The 19,460-nt window shown below is 26.6% G+C and overlaps 1 protein-coding gene across 8 annotated transcripts in view; it reads left to right on the top strand.

Annotated features, from left to right (window-relative positions):
• Positions 1 to 19,460, top strand: part of LOC130674019 (uncharacterized) — a 74,966-nt gene that overhangs the window by 30,523 nt on the left and 24,983 nt on the right. The window lies entirely within an intron of this gene.

Below are 19,460 nucleotides of genomic sequence, written 5' to 3'. Positions count from 1 at the left end.
GTTATGTTTAATTGTTGCTTATCGGTCTATAAAATGGTTAATAACTTAACACCATCATATCTATGCTACTATACAAGAAACAATAAAATGATTGAAATTAAACATACGCGAACAAAAACAGCTGAAAAGTCTATTATATAAAGAGGGTTTATGTGGCATAATGATCTTCCAATAAAAATAAGAGAAGAAAAGACGATTGTAACTTTTAAACGATCTCTTAAATATCATATTAAGAATAACTTTAATGTAAAATAAATACTGATTATTACTAAAGTTAAATTAAGTCCTACAAAGTTGTTAATAATGTAGCAAATGCTAAATAAAGAACTCATTAAATTTTCCAAAATTGATAATAGGGGAGACCGGGGCAAGACGGCCCACCTGGGGCAAGAAGGCCCACCTCAAAAATTAACCAAAAGTTTTTTTTTCTTGTTTTCTTTTGATTATCACAAATTTAGATTATTTACTCATTTTTAGCCCGATACGTGAAACTTGGGGCAAAATGAACCACTCAAAAATTCTAAAAGAAAATGTATTTTATAGTATTATAACCTAGTCATGATTAATTTAATAGAAATATCATTTTTTGGTTAATTATATGGATTTTGATTAAAATAGAGCATTTGAAAAAGTTAAAAAAACCAATAATCAATTTTCTACAGAAGTGAAAAAATGACTCGTATTATATCAAAAAAGGTTATTTCGAGTAATATTAAAGTAAATACAGTTGTTAAAGAGAAAAATATAAACATTTGTTACGCGGGAAATTTTTTTACAATTAAAAATAAAAAATTTTTTTTTTCATTTTTTTTCGGAGGGGGCCGTCTTGCCCCAAAAAAAAAAAATTTTTTTTCAGGAGCTTCACCAAAATTTTGGTGAATTGAGTTAAAGTAGGACAAGAGTAAATCGACTTGATGGTTAAAAGCCACAAATAATAATAACCGGCTTAGGTGGGCCGTCTTGCCCCAGTCTCCCCTAGTCGTCAATTACGAGTCTTATCATCATTTTTGTACAATTTGGAGTGTCTCGAATTTTTTTTAAGGTTGGTCCGTTTTGCCCGCTCGGGAAAAAGTTGTTTTCTATAGCAACTGGAAATTTAGTTTAGTTTTTACAAATGTGAATCAGAAAAAAAAAATTCACCGATTGAAATACACAAAAATTCATTACTTCCTTAGCGGTTCCGTTTTGCCCGCCTTTCTGCCCTATGTATATACTTACAGAAAAAAAATGATATATCTTAGCCCGAGAATATTTATTGCAATCCAGAAAAAAACCAAATTTTCTTGAACAGAGGAAATTTTTTATTAAACTATCAAAATTTTTCTTTTTTTCTGGAATACAACCAAATATTTTTAGGCCAAGAAAGAAATTCTTAAATAAAAATATTCCTTTTTTATCTGTATCTTAATGAAGATGAAGAGGTTTTTTTGTCTTCGCTCTACAGTTCATTTTTACAGTAGCAAATGAAAATCTTTAAAGAAAAAAGCCGAAATTTATTTCAATATTATATGGTGTCCCATTAATTTTTAAAATTATAAATCGGTGCCAATTATCGGGCGATTTTGAAATAATTGATTAAGATTTTGTAAAATATATAGCAATATTGTCCTATTAAGGTAACAGTAACTTGATGGATATTTGAATTATTTTTTTTTTGACATTGCTACTTTTTCTTTTTTATTGGTTTTTTTTATGAGGAATACAATATTTTCAATAATAATTCACCAATAATATCTTTTCTATTACCTAAAGGCATTATTTCACTCATTTTTTAGGCAAAAAAACTATTTTTGAGTTACGAGAAACGAAAAATACTTTTTTTTTGTGAAAAGATAGAGCAAATTAATCAGCCTTATCATTGCGGTCAATTTATATGTAATTGTCAGCAGAACTTTTTATGTTTTTTTCTACTGTCTGACGTCTATATTTTATTAAGAACTAGAACTCAATAACCTTTAGGTAAAATCGACCACGATTGTAAGAAAAAATATCTGGACAATGATTGACCCTGCGGGCCAGCCCCGAAACTTCCTGCTGTTTTCGAGCTCGGAAATTCTTGATATCACATTGGATTTATGGACTCGAAGATCGGAACGTTTTTCGCTCAGCGAAAATGAAAAAATTGATGTAATTTGATTGCTTAAGGGGTAATTGGGGCGGGCCTGAAATTTTCGGCTGATATATTAGCACACATGCGAAACATTTCAGAAACCTAGATCCAGTAGATTTCTTACTTTTTATTTTCGTTCCGATCTTCAGGTACACTTGGACTCTTCTTTGACTTGAATCACGAAAATTATATTTTGCCTTGAACTATCAACCGATTGCAATGATTATTTGTAATGATTAAAAAAAATTGGAGCTACGAAGTTCGGGTATAATTTTTGAAACATTTAGTGAATTATTATTATTTATTATTTAATTGGCCATCAAGTCAAAGCTTTTTGCGGCCATCCCTTAATACAATATAACATAATAATAGCGTAGTATACAATAGAGTAAAAGTAATTATATAATTAATTAATATAATATTATAATATTACACTCAATCATCACAAAATTATAAATTCTAATAATCATCATTCCATTTAGCATTAGTTTAAGCTTAGGAAATATTCATAACAAGAGGTACGAAATTCCACGAAAGTAGACTTTCTAGTACAGTAATCAGGTAATTGATTCCAGATTCTTATTGCAGATATAATAAATGACTTATTATACTTAGCACTATGATATCCTGGCAAAACAAGGTAACCCTGACGGACTTCACCTCTACGCAGGCGAGACTCTAGAATACACATACTTCCTTATTAAGGGCTTTTGATTTAAATACAAGATAAGAAAAACTCCCGTCCAGACCTTAGAGTGAGCCACCGAAGCTCATTATAATAACAAGTGATATGTTCATATCTCGAAAATTTTAAAAATATACCAGACACATGCATTCAATGACACATGAATGAGATTATGAGTTATCTAAGGGAAATAAAGTAAAATTCACGGAAAGAAAATTATGGCAGCGGTTCCCATAATTTTGTGAAATTTTTTCCTATACCATCATAAGAATTACGACCATAAATTATGGGAGCGGTTCCTATAATTATAGGAATGTTTCCCATAATTATAGGAATAGTTCCTATCATTATGGGAATGATACCCATAACACTATAGGAATGATTCCTATAATTATAGGAATACTTTCTATAATATTATGGGAATCATTCCTATAATTTATGGGACTGGTTCCTATAATAGTATGGGAACTATTCCTATAATATTATGGGAATGATTCCCATAATGCAATTGGAATGGTTCCTATACCATTATGGGAATCATTCCCATAATATTATGGGAATAGTTCCCATACTATTATAGAAACCATTCCTATAATATTATGGGAATGGTTCCCATATTATCATGAAAAAATTAATTTAAAGAAATGTGATAATCACTTCTACAATACACAGAAATATTATTAAACATAAAAACAAAAATTCAAACATTGAAAAATAAAATCGTATTTGGCAAAAAACATTAAAATTTTTAACAAGAATTTTTTGTCAGCACAAAACATTCAAGAAAATTCAAATTTTGGGAAATTTCTACACTATTGTGCAAAAAAAAAATTTTATGATATTACAGGGATGGTTCCCATAACATTATGGGAATAGTTCCCATAATATTATAGGAATAGTTCCTATACCAATATGGGAACCATTCCCATAATGGTATGGGAACTATTCTCATACTATTATGGGGATGGTTCCCATAATATATGGGAACCATCCCTATAGTAGTATAGGTACTATTCCCATACCATTATGGGAACCATTCCCATAATGCATAGCAAAACTTCCCATAATTTTCTTTCCGTGTTGTTATTTTTTTTAAGTATTCTCTTCCACAATTTCTCTCAAAAAAATTAACCGATTAAGATCATTCTTGCGCTAATCAACGCGTTTTTATTGTGTTTTAAAACTAATTATTTTTTTTTGTATTTCTCAACTATTTCCAAAGTCTATTATATCGAATGATCAAAAATTTTAAGAATATATGGCGGCTATCAATTTTCGATTGCCGCAAGAACAATTCGAATCAAATCATTGATTGAAGAGTTTACACACTTGGAAATTACTTTTAAGTAACCAAAATAGCTTCCTATGATCTCTAAACGCCGACACCTGATAAAAATTCGATTTTCAAAAATCAGACTGAAACTAATAATTTTTCGAAAATCATCAATTTTCATTGTGGGAAAAAAAAAACTTATCGTTTACTCAAGCTTTTAGTTTCTTGTCTTACAGACTGATCAACTTACCCCCTCCTTTTCCTAAAAATTTGAAATAAAAGCTTATTTTCGTATCTCATTTAGTTCCGTACTCCTCTATATTTATACATATATTTCTATGTTGTGTTGGTATAACTGACCTAAGATTTAAAAGGTGGTTTTATTTTTAGATTGATTTATAGATTTGAAGAGGGATTTCAGGTTGAAGAAATTTATTGAGGGTTGTTAGATAATTTTTTTTCTTTTTTTTTTAGATGAGGTCGTTTTTTATGATAAAATGTCTCAAGGTCATTGTTAATCTCAAGTCGAGCATTTTTGGAAATTTGATAATTTCCATATCAAACACAATAATTTATTAAATCGTCGATTTAATTGAACCCACGATCAAGTTTTAAACTCATTTACAAAATGTTTCTATTTTTTTTTCATTATTACTATTATTGTTACTGTTATTGTTATTATCATTAATACTGTAGAGTAAGTGAATTAATTAACGTTTAATTAAAAGATGTGATAAGTGTTTGACACGATTAATTTAATCGTCACGAGTGTTAGTTACAATAAAAAGTTGTACGCAACACAACAAAAAATAAGTAAAAATAAAATACTTGTCTCGCAATGCTATAGACTCGAAGGTCAAGACAAGTTAAAGTTGTATCCTCGAGTTAAGAGACTGTGTATCAGGTTTCGATAGCTTTGATTTTTACATATTAAATAAACTACATTCTAGATTTTAAAATCCCCTAATTATTATCTGATTATCACGCAATCGCTACTGTCTTCATTCCTTTTGATGTAAACTATTTTTTTTTGGGTCATGCACGGAAAAAAAATTCTAGTTAAATTTACAATGCTAACATCGTAATTTGTCCTATTAATTATTGTATTGGTGGACTAGACTTTTCACATCGTAATTTTTACGATGTAGGGTTGGAAATTTCATTTAAGAAATAATACTTCAGACAAACAATACGAAGTCTTAAGCTCTTCAATATAAATTACGATGTAACATCGTAAAATTTGAAGAGAAATTTTAAATAAAAGATTGAAATAATAATCGTTCGGCAGTTGGATTCGAACCCGAGTCCTTTCGAATGCGAAGTGTCCGACGCCTTGGACCACTCGGCCACTGAAGGGCCTACACTATAAGTTATTTTTAAGATCCATATAAACGACTTGCGGAGGACCCAGTTACTATTTAAAAAGTACGATGTAACATCGTACTTTTTATAGCTTCCATCGTATTATAACAGAGGCAGCACTGTAATATTTATTTTGTTAAAAAGTAAATAGAAATATTAAATGTACGAATAAATATAGTTTTTAAAGTGTAATTTTTATTTATTTTTTTATACGATGTTAAATTGTAATTTTTGCAGTAATTTTTAATCCTAAAAGTCTTTGTTAAAATTACGATGTTAAATAGTAAAAAATATAACCCACATAATAAATTTTGAAATAAAACATTTAAAAATTGACGTTAATAAAAGTCTAGTCCGAGATTACGATGTTAACATCGTAAATTTTGGTAGAATTTTTTTTCCGTGTGCTCATGACCATCTTTGGTCATTTCATTGCACTGTACTGATACTTCAACTAATCATTTATTGAGACTGTAATTATTATTAATTAGTCAGTATTGGTTAACCAGAGGGTAAACTTGAATATGTCATTTGTCTTATTAATTATCAGTATATCAATAAATCAATATTTTTTATAATGAAACATACAAATGAATGCTTTTATTATTTTATCTTCGATTGTTCTATTATTATTATCTTATATATATGGATATATATATTCGTGTAAGAGCGAAATGATTTTTAAGAGAATAAATGTATGACGTAAAAATCCAGACAAAATAGGTCAATCGTTCACTTAAAAAAAAAAAATTTTTTATTATTATTATTATTATTATTTAATAATAATAAGAATTTTAAATTGACAGGACGTAGATAAGCAGTCAAGTAAAATATCAATCCACAAAAAATTTATTTTTGAGATTTTTGTTCCAAATAACTCCATAGTAACTAAAAAAATTTTTTTTGAATAGTTTAACGTCGAAAAATTTTTTGAAATCATAAAATTCCAAAAATGTTTGATACATATTATTTATATGAAATAAAACTTTTTGCAAAATCGAGTCGAGTTTAAATACTACTCAGAGAAAACGAGTCTCGAAAATATTTTAATATTTAATATATTTAGGTAAGAAATATTAATGCATTATCGAACAACAAATTTTATAAAGAAAATATTAAATTATTACTAAACGTTTATTTCAACGAATTTTACTCTGTAAAAATATGAAAATTAACTAAAAATATGAATTTAATACCCTACAGTATACAAAAATTACAATATGTTTAGTAATGTCTGCAAAGCAGATTAATAGCGTAGTATTAAGTATTGTACAGCAACTAAAAATTACTAAACGGCTTGTAATTTTTCCGAAGGAGATCGATAAAATTAAAAGTTGGTGGGAATATCATATACAAATATGTATTACAAGTTCAGAAACCTTTGTTCAAAGGAGACATCGGACTGTCAGACATAGTAAAGGACTCGCGCGTGGGAGATCAGGGTTCGAGTCTCGGTCAAAACACAAGTGATTTTTTAAAAATAAAAATTGACACCAACACCAATACAGATCACATAAATAATAATGATAATAATAATAATAAAAAAAAGTCAGAAAAGTATTAAAAATTTAATTTAATTTTTTTCCATTCTAATATAATAAAATTTTTCGATCGTAAAGCACATTCTAATGCTTCGCATCATGAGTCGTGCAAAATTTACTAAACAGGATAGTAAATTTTACTAAATAGAGCGATCATAAAACACCCTCAGCGCTTTCGCGCTTGAGGTGTGCAATATACAGTCAAGTTTACTAATGCAGTTTATATTCAATTCCATACTCAAATAATAAAAATTACTAAAAATTAAATTATCAAGAAAGTAAAAGTTACACAATTTCAATAGCGTTTTAAAATTACAATAAAAAATTACAATAAAAATTACAAGTAAAAGTTGCTAAATTTTTTTCTCCAGATTACAGCGGGCCATTTTCATTGACTAGAATTAAAATTCAAGTAATTTCATACGTTATTGCAACAAATACTAAACAAACTTTTCTTATTACGACTTGAAAATTATTTAGTGATCAACTTTTTATGTTACGATATTTCTGGTGTAATGATTTCAGTAATGGAGTGTCAAGTTACTTTAGATTAATTGGATTTAATCGTCAAATATGATTAGTATAACTTTGCGAAACCGAGTCAAGTCTCATGAAACGTTTTTGAGAATTTAATTGACTATTTTATATTTCCTAATACAAAATTTTACTTAATTTTTAATGGATTTGTTTATTTTAAATCCCCAATCTATTAGATTTTTTTTTGGACATTGATTAATAAAATCACATGGAAGCAATTTGTGCTCGACTAGTTTCGAGATAAATTTCATTAAAATATTTTACCAAAATGACGTCTATGTTGGCTGACACCTCATTGATCATCAATGTCCACTAAAAAATTTTTTAATACATCAAATTTTTTTGGAAAACTGAAAATATTTTTTGGTTAAATGAAATTTTAGAGAAAACGTAAATATTATTATTCGAATTGATGCTTGTTCATATCAAAGTTGTAAAGGAATAAAAAGTTTTGAATCTGTGAGTGAGTAATTGATGATTACTTTGATAGTTTGTTGAAAAAATAAAACGAATAGCCGAGAAATTGCGCGAATCGATTTAATAGCGTGTTCTATAAGAGGGTGAACGACTGACAAGTAAAGTAAATGTCCTGAGTATATCCTTTATTACTCCCACTGTTGAACTGAGGATAAACGCATTTAATTGCCTGACTAGAACCATTAGTCACTACTTTAACTTTTATTTTATAATCCGATACTCAGTTTGTGTATCTATTGTTGATTGTTTGTTGTAACTCACTGAATTTATGATTACTGTTGTAACTAACTTCACAACAGGGAGACAAAATTATAGTACACGGAAAGAAAATTATGGCAGCGGTTCCCATAATTTTGTGAAATTTTTTCCTATACCATCATAGGAATTACGACCATAAATTATGGGAGCGGTTCCTATAATTATAGGAACGTTTCCCATAATTACAGGAATAGTTCCTATAATTATGGGAATGATACCCATAACACTATAGAAATGGTTCCTATAATTTATAGGAATACTTTCTATAATATTATGGGAATCATTCCTATAATTTATGGGAATGGTTCCTATAATAGTATGGGAACTATTCCCATAATATTATGGGAATCATTCCCATAATGCAATTGAAATGGTTCGTATACCATTATGGGAATCATTCCCATAATATTATGGGAATAGTTCCCATACTATTATAGGAATCATTCCTATAATATTATGGGAATGGTTCCCATATTATCATGAAAAAATTATTTTAAAGAAGTGTGGTAATCACTTCTACAATACACAGAAATATTATTAAACATAAAAACAAAAATTCAAACATTGAAACCAAAAATCGTATTTGGCAAAAAAACGTTAAAATTTTTAACAAGAATTTTTTGTCAGCACAAAACATTCAAGAAAATTCAAATTTTGGGAAATTTCTACACTATTGTGCAAAAAAAAATTTTATGATATTATAGGGATGGTTCCCATAACATTATGGAAATAGTTCCCATAATATTATAGGAATAGTTCCTATACCAATATGGGAACCATTCCCATAATGCATAGCAAAACTTCCCATAATTTTCTTTCCGTGTAATCGTTTCTATGAAATATCAACCCATAACGTTATGGTAATAATTACTTGGAATTATGGGACTTTCTGGACAAAATTTACCATAATTATGAGAATAATTCCTATATAATTATGGTCACACAGAAAAAACAGTTATCTTGAATCAAAATTTTTTTTCTCACGTTAACATAATTTTACGCTTAAATCAAAAAATTTTCACTTGTTTCAAGAGTTTATATTTCTTAAAGTAAGAGATATTTTTTTGGAGTAAGAAAATTTTTTCCTTGGGTCAAGAAAAAGTTTCTTTGGCCAAGTAAACTTTTTTTCGTTCAAAACGTTGATTTTTTGGCGACAGACTTATTTCCTTTAGCCAAGAATTTCTTCTCTTGAACCAAGAAATTTTCGATTTCGCTCCAAAAATAAATTTTTTGGAGCAAGAGAATTTATTGACTTGAACCAAAAAAAAGTTTTTGAATCAAGTGTCTTATTTTTCTTGAACCAAGAAAGAAAATTCGGAAGACAATATTTTTCTTGAACCAAGTTAACTGTTTTTTCTGTGCATATATGACTACAGTTCCAATATCGTATGGTAATTAAATTATAATAATAATTACTATACTTATATATGAGAAAAGTTTCCATATAGTTACATAGTAATAAACTCTACATTCCATAATTTATATGGGTGTCGTTCCTACAATCGATATTTCAAAAAAACCTGTTACCATACGATATGGGAACTATTTCCAAAATATATTGTGATTGTTACCATAACCGTCTTCCCATGTATATCGTCAATGATGGTCATGAACACTTTTGGAAAAAATATAATTTTACAAAATTTTTGAGGTGCTCCGTTTTGTCCACTTTTCCCCTATATATGTCTGGTATATATATATGAGGTCCTTGACATAACGATCGATTTTACGGTAGCTGTGCAATTATATTACGTTATATATAGGGACAGAATAGGGCGAGATGGGATAAATAGAGTGAGATGAAATCAGAGAGTGAGTGAATCAGAGGGTAAGAGAGGGCGTTGGAGTGAGAGAGGGAGAGAGATAGTTAACGAAAGCTTGTCAGTCACAGGGGTATACCTGTGCTTGAATTTCAAGTACAGCACAGAGTAATACTCGACAGTATGTTGTACATATGTATTTAATAATATATATGTACTGGTACATCGGATTATCGTTTAATCAATTTTGTCTCGATTAGCTTTTGCTTTAACTTAACTTTAAACTTTATTTATTAATTATTCACTTTTTTACAGTAAATAGTTATTTAACTTGTTAACATTTAATATTATTAACCCAACTTTGTACTTTCATGATTCATTTATTTTTTTTTTTTAACTTTGACGACGAAATTTGATAAATTTTCAAATATGGCCAAATTTTTGTCTTCGAAATAAAAAAATTTTTAATTTTCAGTAAAAGTAAGTCGGGTAATTTCAACCAGAGACATAAAATTTCTAATCAAAGGAGAAGGGGAAAGAAAATTTTAATAAATTTTTAGGTAAAATTTTTGAAATTATTTAAATTAAAGCTAAAAGTCTGAAAAAAAAAAAAATGAAGTACTCAGCAGTCTGTAACTTGACTACTTTCCAAGATATAAATTTATAAAAAGCAAACCCCAATATTTTAGCGGCAACTAAAAAAGTTTATCCATAAATTTATTATATATTTAAATAAATAAATAAATAAGCAAGTTTATATCATACATAGACAATATATATTTATTATAAACGTAGTTTACAGCGTAGTGTATAGCGTAGATTTTAAAGTGGGTGATGGTGGTAGTAGATGAGGAGTTAGACGATGAGGGTTGCCAGTGACGTCACCGAAACTCGGGTCACGTACTGGAATTCAGGTCGACTCTTTACTACAGCACAACCTCGATCTTATGCTTCCATCCGTTTAATTTTTTTTTTTTTTATATATTTTCATTATTTTATTACATCGCACAATTTTATTTTTTTTTTAACAATCTAATAAAAATTTTCAGCTTTTGTTCTTATATTTCATCACCAAACAGAAGGATTTTAATTAATTAAACAACAATGATAATAATAATTACCATTATTATTTAAGTAATTTTATATACAGAGAGCAGAAAATATTTCGCGGACGAATGAACCAGATAATTTAATTATAAATGAATAAATTCTTTTTTAGAGAGTAATAAAAATGACAAAGAATGAGGAAGAAAAAAAAATAATAATAATATAAATAATATATAAGAAGAGAAAAAAATAAGAAAATGTTGATGTGTCCTCGAGAGGAAAATACAGTAAAACATAAGGCCTTTGCGAAAATAGCGTGCTACTATATATTATGCGGATCGAGGGCGTGCATTGTGATGACGCAGATGGAAATAAAAAATTACTTAAAATTGTAAAAGATTATTTTTTTTATTTTCATTTTTTTCGAGATTATTATTACTGTTGAGAAAATCTAGTGGATTTAAGAGATTAGTTGACAGAACATCTTTGGTATGAAATTTGAAAAGCTAATAAATTGTTTCAGTAAATTTTTTCGCTAGAGTTAATGCCTGGGAAGATATTTTGATTTTTAAATTACGCGATATTTGATTGAGTGTTAAATGAGTTCTCCAGAAAAATTTGAATTTTTGGCGGAAATATTGGCTCTAGGGCTTTGATCATAAGGACCATTTTTGTAGGAAATTTGAATAGCTACAAAAATGTATCGGTATGTTTTGTCACTAGAGTTGATATTTGTGAAGATATTTTGATTTCAAGTTACAGTGATATTTGATGAAATAAAAAATGAGTTTTCCAGAAAAATTTGAATTTTTGGCGGAAATATTGAATCTAGGGCTTTGATCGTAAGGACCATTTTTGTAGAAAATTTGAATATCTACAAAAATGTATGGGTAGGTTTTGTCACTAGAGTCGATAGTTGAGAAGATATTTTGATTTCAAGTTACAGTGATATTTGATTGAATAAAAATTGAGTTTTCCAGAAAAATTTGAATTTTTGGCGGAAATATTGGATCTATGGCTTTGATCATAAGGACCACTTTTGTAGAAAATTTGAATAGCTACAAAAATGTCTCAGTATACTTTGTCACTAGAGTTGATACATGAGGAGATATTTTGATTTTAAGTTACAGTGATATTTGATCGAGTGATAAATGAGTTTTCTAGAAAAATTTGAATTTTTGGCGGAAATATTGGATCTATGACTTTGATCATAAGGACCATTTTTGTAGGAAATTTTAATAGCTACAAAAATGTCTCAGTATACTTTGTCACTAGAGTTGATACATGAGGAGATATTTTGATTTTAAGTAACAGTGATATTTGATTGAGCGATAAATGAGTTTTCTAGATAAATTTGAATTTTCGCGGGACTTCGAACTTGTGACCAAGTTTCACACGGGTCAAAAAAATTTGCTAAAAAAGTTTTACTGTAATTGTTATATTTTAGCGGGAATTTAAAATTTGTAATTGATAAAATAAATTGATGTTTTTTTTTATTTATAAATAATTAAAATCAATAATTAAACATACAACATGAAAGCACAGAGATAAATTTATAGATAATTTTATAAAAAACTATTTCATTAGAAATTTTTCTCATATTTCTTATTTTAAATCCAGAAATAAAAATCTCTTTTGATTGAAAGGTTTTCTAAAAAAAATACATTTAATTTGTTTTTATCTAAAAAGTATTCAATAAATCTATCAATCACTTCTAGAAAAAAAAAAATATATTTATTAAAATTTTAGCATCAAAGGAAAACAAATCAATAATAAAATTCCTGTGCAAGCAAAATCATAATTATAAAGTAAATAAATATGAATAATTAGCTCATCAATAATTCCAAGGCAAAAAAAAATTTTTTTTTCTGTAACGAAAAAAAAAAACTTACCTATTTTATTTAAAATATCAATAATAAAATTTATCTTCTATACAAAGTAAACATTTGTTTCAAGCCTGTCATATTAATATTAATTTTTTTTCTTTTTTTTTTTACATACAAATCCATCTTATCAATAATTTATTGATCACTTGTATTGCACCATTATGTTGTATATTTAATCTACATATGTATAAATATATCTTTACATACACAAATATATAGATTCATATACTTATATGTTTATATCTAATTTATTCAAATATTTGCTGTGAAAAACAACACACTTTTACTTTCAAGTTAATTTCTGGGTTAACAATAAGAAATATGATAAAAATGAACTGAAACAATTTTGTAGAAAATTTGATTCCCTACAAATTACTTTCTATGCATTTTTATCGTATCATCAACTGCTGAGCTGTAATTATCAATTTAAAGTTATCGCAAATAACAATAATATTTTAACTCCCCAAAATAATTTTTGAAATCAAAATTCTGGATTAACTGTCACAATTACGATGAAAATTTATCAGTTATTTTTTGTAGGAAATTAAATTTCCTACAAAAAAGGTCCTTATGACACATACCCTAATTTTGAAAGTTCTGCTGAAAAATTTGGAATTTTATAAAAGTTTTCATAATGATGAGAAAATTTTACAAATATGTATATAAATAAAGGATCAAATATATATGACAAAAAAAAAAATGTTTTCGGATGTAGTCAATTGTTGTCCCATGAGACAATGTCATTTAACATCGGTTGTGAGTGAATACGATCAAGTTAACGTACATCCGGTAACAACAGTAACATGAGTAATGTTAATATGCACACTCTAACTCTCTACTCCATTGTACAGTATTATATGGTACACTTGCAGTCTTTCTGTAATCTACAGTACTGTAATTAACGTAAATGTACATCTCTGCCTAACAATCTGATATTTAAGTATGATTGTCATTATTTACAACGAATATTCCGTTAAACGTTTCTATCTCAGTTTCTATAATATGCATGGAGAAAACTAAATGCAGGGAACTTTACTTGAAAATATCAGTCAAAATTACTTAATTTATAGTCTAAACTTACAATACTATGGAACTTGTATAATTTTAGCATGACAATTTCTGCATTAGTAAACTTGACGATGTTTAGTGAGAAATTTACTATCCACTAAGTAAATTTTACTATTCAGAATATGGAATTAAATTTTTATTAATTTTAAAAATTTTTACCATTATTATTATTATTATTATTATTAATAACATGTGTACGATTTGTTGGTGTCAATTTTTTAAATTAAAAAATGATTTGACTTGACCGAGATTCGAACCCTGATCTCCCGCGTGCGAATCCGATCATTAGTATGGCAGTCCGATGTCTCCTTTAAACGCAGGTCTCTGCACTTGTAATACATATTTTTATACACTATCTCTACCAGTTATTGATTTTATCAATTTGCTTTCAAAAAATTACACACCATTTATTAATTCTTAGCTGCTGTATAATATTTGATACTACGCTGTTCATCTGATTTACAGAAATTACTAAACAGATTGAAATTTCTGCATACTGTAGAGTATTCAATACATATTTTTAGTTAAACTTTATATTTTTACAAAATAAAAATCGTTAAATCGTATAATGAAATGTATTATGCTTCACGTTTAGTAATTATTCCATATGTTCTTTATAAAAATTGCTGCTCTATCAATAAAGAATACGAATAAACTAGTAATAAAAGTAATAATGTATTAATTCTCGATATAAACATATAGTAATCATTATCATTTGGTGATTTTTACTATACATTTAATAATAAATAGTAAAAGTAATAATGCATTTATTGATGTGCATTAGTATTTCTTACTAAAATATTTCCCTCTGCGTAACAGGTACATATTTCTGTTGCCGCTAAAATTTTGTTTTTTATTATTTCCCTTGCAATATAAAAAGTAAAAAAATAAAATTTTTATTAAAATTGTGACATTAATTAATAATTCGATTATTTATTTATCGTAATCAGAGTTCTATCGAATTGTCATCTGACAAAGTAGGTTACACGAATCTATCGATATATAATAATAGACACTTAACCTATTTAACTTACGAGTGCTAGTTTCCCTCGTCTTTAATTTTCAACCCTTTCCTTTTTTTTTCGACTCTTTGTCTTTTTATTTTTTTTTACTACCTCTCATCAGTACTTATCGATTTATAATTCAATTTACTAATTATTCGATGATAATAATAATAATTATTATTGTTGTTGTTGCTATTATTATTACACAGAGAAAACGAGTCTCGGAAATAATATTTAACTTTTTAAGTAAAAAATATAAATGCATTATTTTTACTATATATTTCTAATAAAATAATATTCAATTGTTATTGTGTAACAATATGGAAAAACAATATCTGTTAATAATATAATAATATTAAATATTATACAGCAGCTAAGAATTAATAAATAGTGTATAATTTTTCTAAAGCAGATCGATAAAATTAATAATTAGTAGGGATAGGGCATACGAATATTTATGACAAGTTAAGATACCTGCGTGTTCAAAAGAGACATCGGGTTGCCATGTTGATGACCGGATTCGCACGCGGGAGATCAGGGTTCGAATCTCGGCCAAGTCAAATTATTTTTAAATTTAAAAAACTGACAACAATAAATCGTACACATGCTGTAAACAACAACAACAGTAACAATAATAAAAATTTCAAAATATTATGAAAAAAAAATTAATATTTCCGACTCGTATTACCCCATACACTTTATCTTGCGCTTGCGAATAAAAACTATTTTACTGCCTCAGTATTTTTTTTTTTTATCAAAATTTGAAAAAACATTTTATTTGACTATTAAAATTTTCCCGCTCTTTTTATTTAAAATTAATATCACTAGTTCTTATTACCCCACAAACTTTTACTACTATCTAAAATTTTATTTGAACCTTTTTTTTTGTTTGTGCTGTATAAAAGTAAACAAATTCAAACATCTGAACAAAAACTCATTAAAAATTAATTTCAAAATACTACAATTATAACATGACCAATTTCTCAGTTTCAATCCTGCTTTTAATAAAAATTAAAAGAAAAAAAAAAATTTTTTAATGAAAATGAAGCAATTAAAAGTTTAAAGTTTAAAAAATAAAGTACAAAAGCATGAAACAAAGTTCACTAGGACAAACTGATTTATCGTTAAGTTTAACTGTAAATTATAATTGGCACTTGAGAGCAAGCTCACTATTAAGAGCTAGTTTGACTGTTCTCTACTCTATACTCTGCACTTCACTTATGTAAAGAGTTAATATTACTTTTAAAGTGACTAAAATATATATATCATATTTTAAAAATAAATATAAATAGGAATTTATTTTATTTTATTAAATTTATTTAAAGTCAACACAACAGGACTCAGCTTCCAGAGTCCAAGACTTTTATGTTCTCGGATTTTTATCATCAACAATTTAATTGAACCTAATTTACATATATACATATATATAAATATAAGAATACACGTATATATAGATGAGAATTAACAAGATAATTGATAGTTCAGAACGGAAAATGTTGTACCGGAACTCAAGCTAATAATAATATCAGATACATATCTATTGTATATATAATATTATTATATTTATTTATGTATATATGTATGTAAGTATATTATTCATGTATCTGAGACTATATTTAGCATCTAATTGATGTCAATAAATAAGTGTATAAGCGTTTCCATCGATTTTAAATAACAGATTTATGAAAATTTACGTTGCTTCACTTTTGTTTAGTTTAAGATTTTTTTTGAGGAATTTAAGAAAATTTTTTGTTTTCAGTGTAGAGGAAAATAAAAAAAAACTTTAAGTGTAAATAAAAGTAGTTGGGGTAACAAGAGCCAGAGAAAAAATTTTTTTTAAAAAAGCGGGAAAATTTGAATTTTTAAATAAAAGTTTTTTCTTAAATCTGATTATTTTTTTTGAAAAAATTTTTTAGTTTTTAATATAGGGAGAGGTATAAAGAAAATTATAAGTACAAGTAAAAGTATGGGGTAATTAGGGCTGGAAAAAGAATTTTTAAAACCGCGGGAAAATTCGAATTTTTGAATTTAATTTTTCGGATCTTTGCAAATTTTTTCTAATAAGTTTATAAAATATTTTAATAATTTTTTTTTTATCGAAAGAGATATGAAAAAAATTTTAAGCACAAGTTAAACTATGTGGGGTAATTTGGATCCGAGATTTGAATTTAAAAAAATAAAGTTTGGGAATCAAATTTGTTTTTCTGAAACTATTTTAAAAAATCACTTTATTCTAGACAGAATAAACTTACAAAGTAGAAAATTTAAATCAGTAATTGAAAAATGTTGAATTAAATTTTTTTTTAAGTTAAATTATAAAATTAAAAGTAATTGCATTAAATTGAAATTGTAAATTACTCTGAATATTCCTCGACCTCTTTTCTATTGTCAGTAAAAAATAAAAAATATAAGAATAGAATTGAAAAAAGAAATTCTTTACTAATTATAATTTAGCTCGCATAATAATTAAAAATACACTACAGTAAATACTACTGAGGGTGTAGCAAAACCAGAGCAATTAGACTAATTGTCAAATAAAAAATATAAAATAAAAACTACGCTTTATTTTACCCTTTTTTTATTATTCTCTCTTATTTAAGTCTTCACATTTATTTTTTAATGAAAAATTGATTTATTATAAACATTAATTTTTTATAATGCTTGTTAATTAACCCGTCGAATTAATTAAGCCAATTTCACTTGATTGTTAAATATAAATTATTTTGGTTATTCAGTAAATTGAATTTTCAACAAAATTATCATATTTAAGGCAAAAACACTGAAGACCTTTTGAGTGAAATAAATCAATTTATTTGGGATACATATTTCTTTTTTTCAGTGTACGTATATTTTATAAAATATTATAATTCAACATGATCAATTACGACGCAGCTAGTAAAAGTTTAAAAAATAAAATTAAATCTGTTGCCTTGCAAAAATTACTTTGCGCGTTGTAAATTATGTTGTTATTTTAAAAATTTCTACACAGAAAAAAAGAATTTCTTGGCGCAAGAAATATTTTGTATTATGAATTGAAGACAAAAATTTTTCTTGGCTCAAGAATTTTTTTCTCGCCTAAAAAATTTTTTTCTTGTTCCGAGAAAATTTTTTCTTATCCCAAGAAAAGTTTTGTTTTCACTTTGTAAGACAAAAAATTTCTTGGGTCAAGTAAAAATTTTCTTAGAACAAGAAAAAATTTTTTGCGCCAAGAGATCCTTTTTTTCTGTGTATATTATCGGTCATTTTTATCATAATTTCATACTGACCTCATGCTACAATTGCTATAGTAATTTTCCTATTAATTTTTTGTGTAAAAACAAACCGTAAAATTCTTCGAGTGTGTATTCTTCACGTGTTTTTAGTAGCCAACTCATAAATATTTATGAAAAATGAATTAATTATGAACTAGGTTTCAAAAAAATTCACAATATCATTAATTCAATTAAAAAATTTTGAAAGCATTCGCACGAGACTAGTTTATAATTTCATCATGTGTATCATAGATCGTGATATTTATGACATGAATATCAGATGCCTTTATTCATAATTAATGTATCCTTATCCTTGACATAATAATAATAATAATAATAATAATAATAATAATAATAATAATAATAATAATAATAATAATAATAATAATAATAATAATAATAATAATAATAATAATAACAATAATAATAATAATATTGTCTTTGTACTTTGACGGTGCTCTCCACTATACGCTTATAATATTATTTTGAAATATATATATATATTTTAATATGATAAGATATAGAGGACGTCTGCGTTATATGATATTAATTAATTTTATATATTTATATATTTAAATCAGTGACAAAAAAATTTTATTTTTTTTAATTGCTCTCACTTTTCAAAAATTTTCGAAGTCACTTAAAAATTTTGAAAAGAGTAAAAATTTAAAAAATGGATTAGTTATATGGGAAGGGGGGGCAAAACGAGATACTTAACGAAAAATTTAGTTTTTAGGGACATAAATATCGTAAATTGGCTTCATTTTGATTCTATTTGAAATAAATATAACGAATTTTAGACTGCCATCAGAAAAAAAAATTTTTATTTTCTGCGGACAAAATGGGATACCCCAAAAAAAAGTACATTTTTTTTTTTTTTTTTTCAAGTGAATAAAATTGATGTAATAATGTCTTTCTAAATTGATGTAAGTAATAAAATTTACTCTCAACATATTTTTAAAGAAGTTTTTCCTTGTTATTTCTTTTCAAAATTTGAAATTGGCGCCAATATTATACTTTTCGCAAAAAATATAAAAATGTTTTTTCTTAGTTTTTAATAGTGTAAAATGATACTAGATGTCATTTTTGGCCATTTTCGAAAATTTTTCGAGAAAAAAAATGATCTCATAAAAATATAATTTTCGATAGTCGCTCAAAAATACTGAGAAATCAAAATTCGTAATTTTTTAGCGACCTCTCA

The sequence above is a fragment of the Microplitis mediator genome, chromosome 8 (genome assembly GCF_029852145.1).
Source record: "Microplitis mediator isolate UGA2020A chromosome 8, iyMicMedi2.1, whole genome shotgun sequence".
Taxonomy (NCBI): Eukaryota; Metazoa; Arthropoda; class Insecta; order Hymenoptera; family Braconidae; genus Microplitis; species Microplitis mediator.
This window is presented reverse-complemented; position numbering and strand designations above follow the sequence as displayed.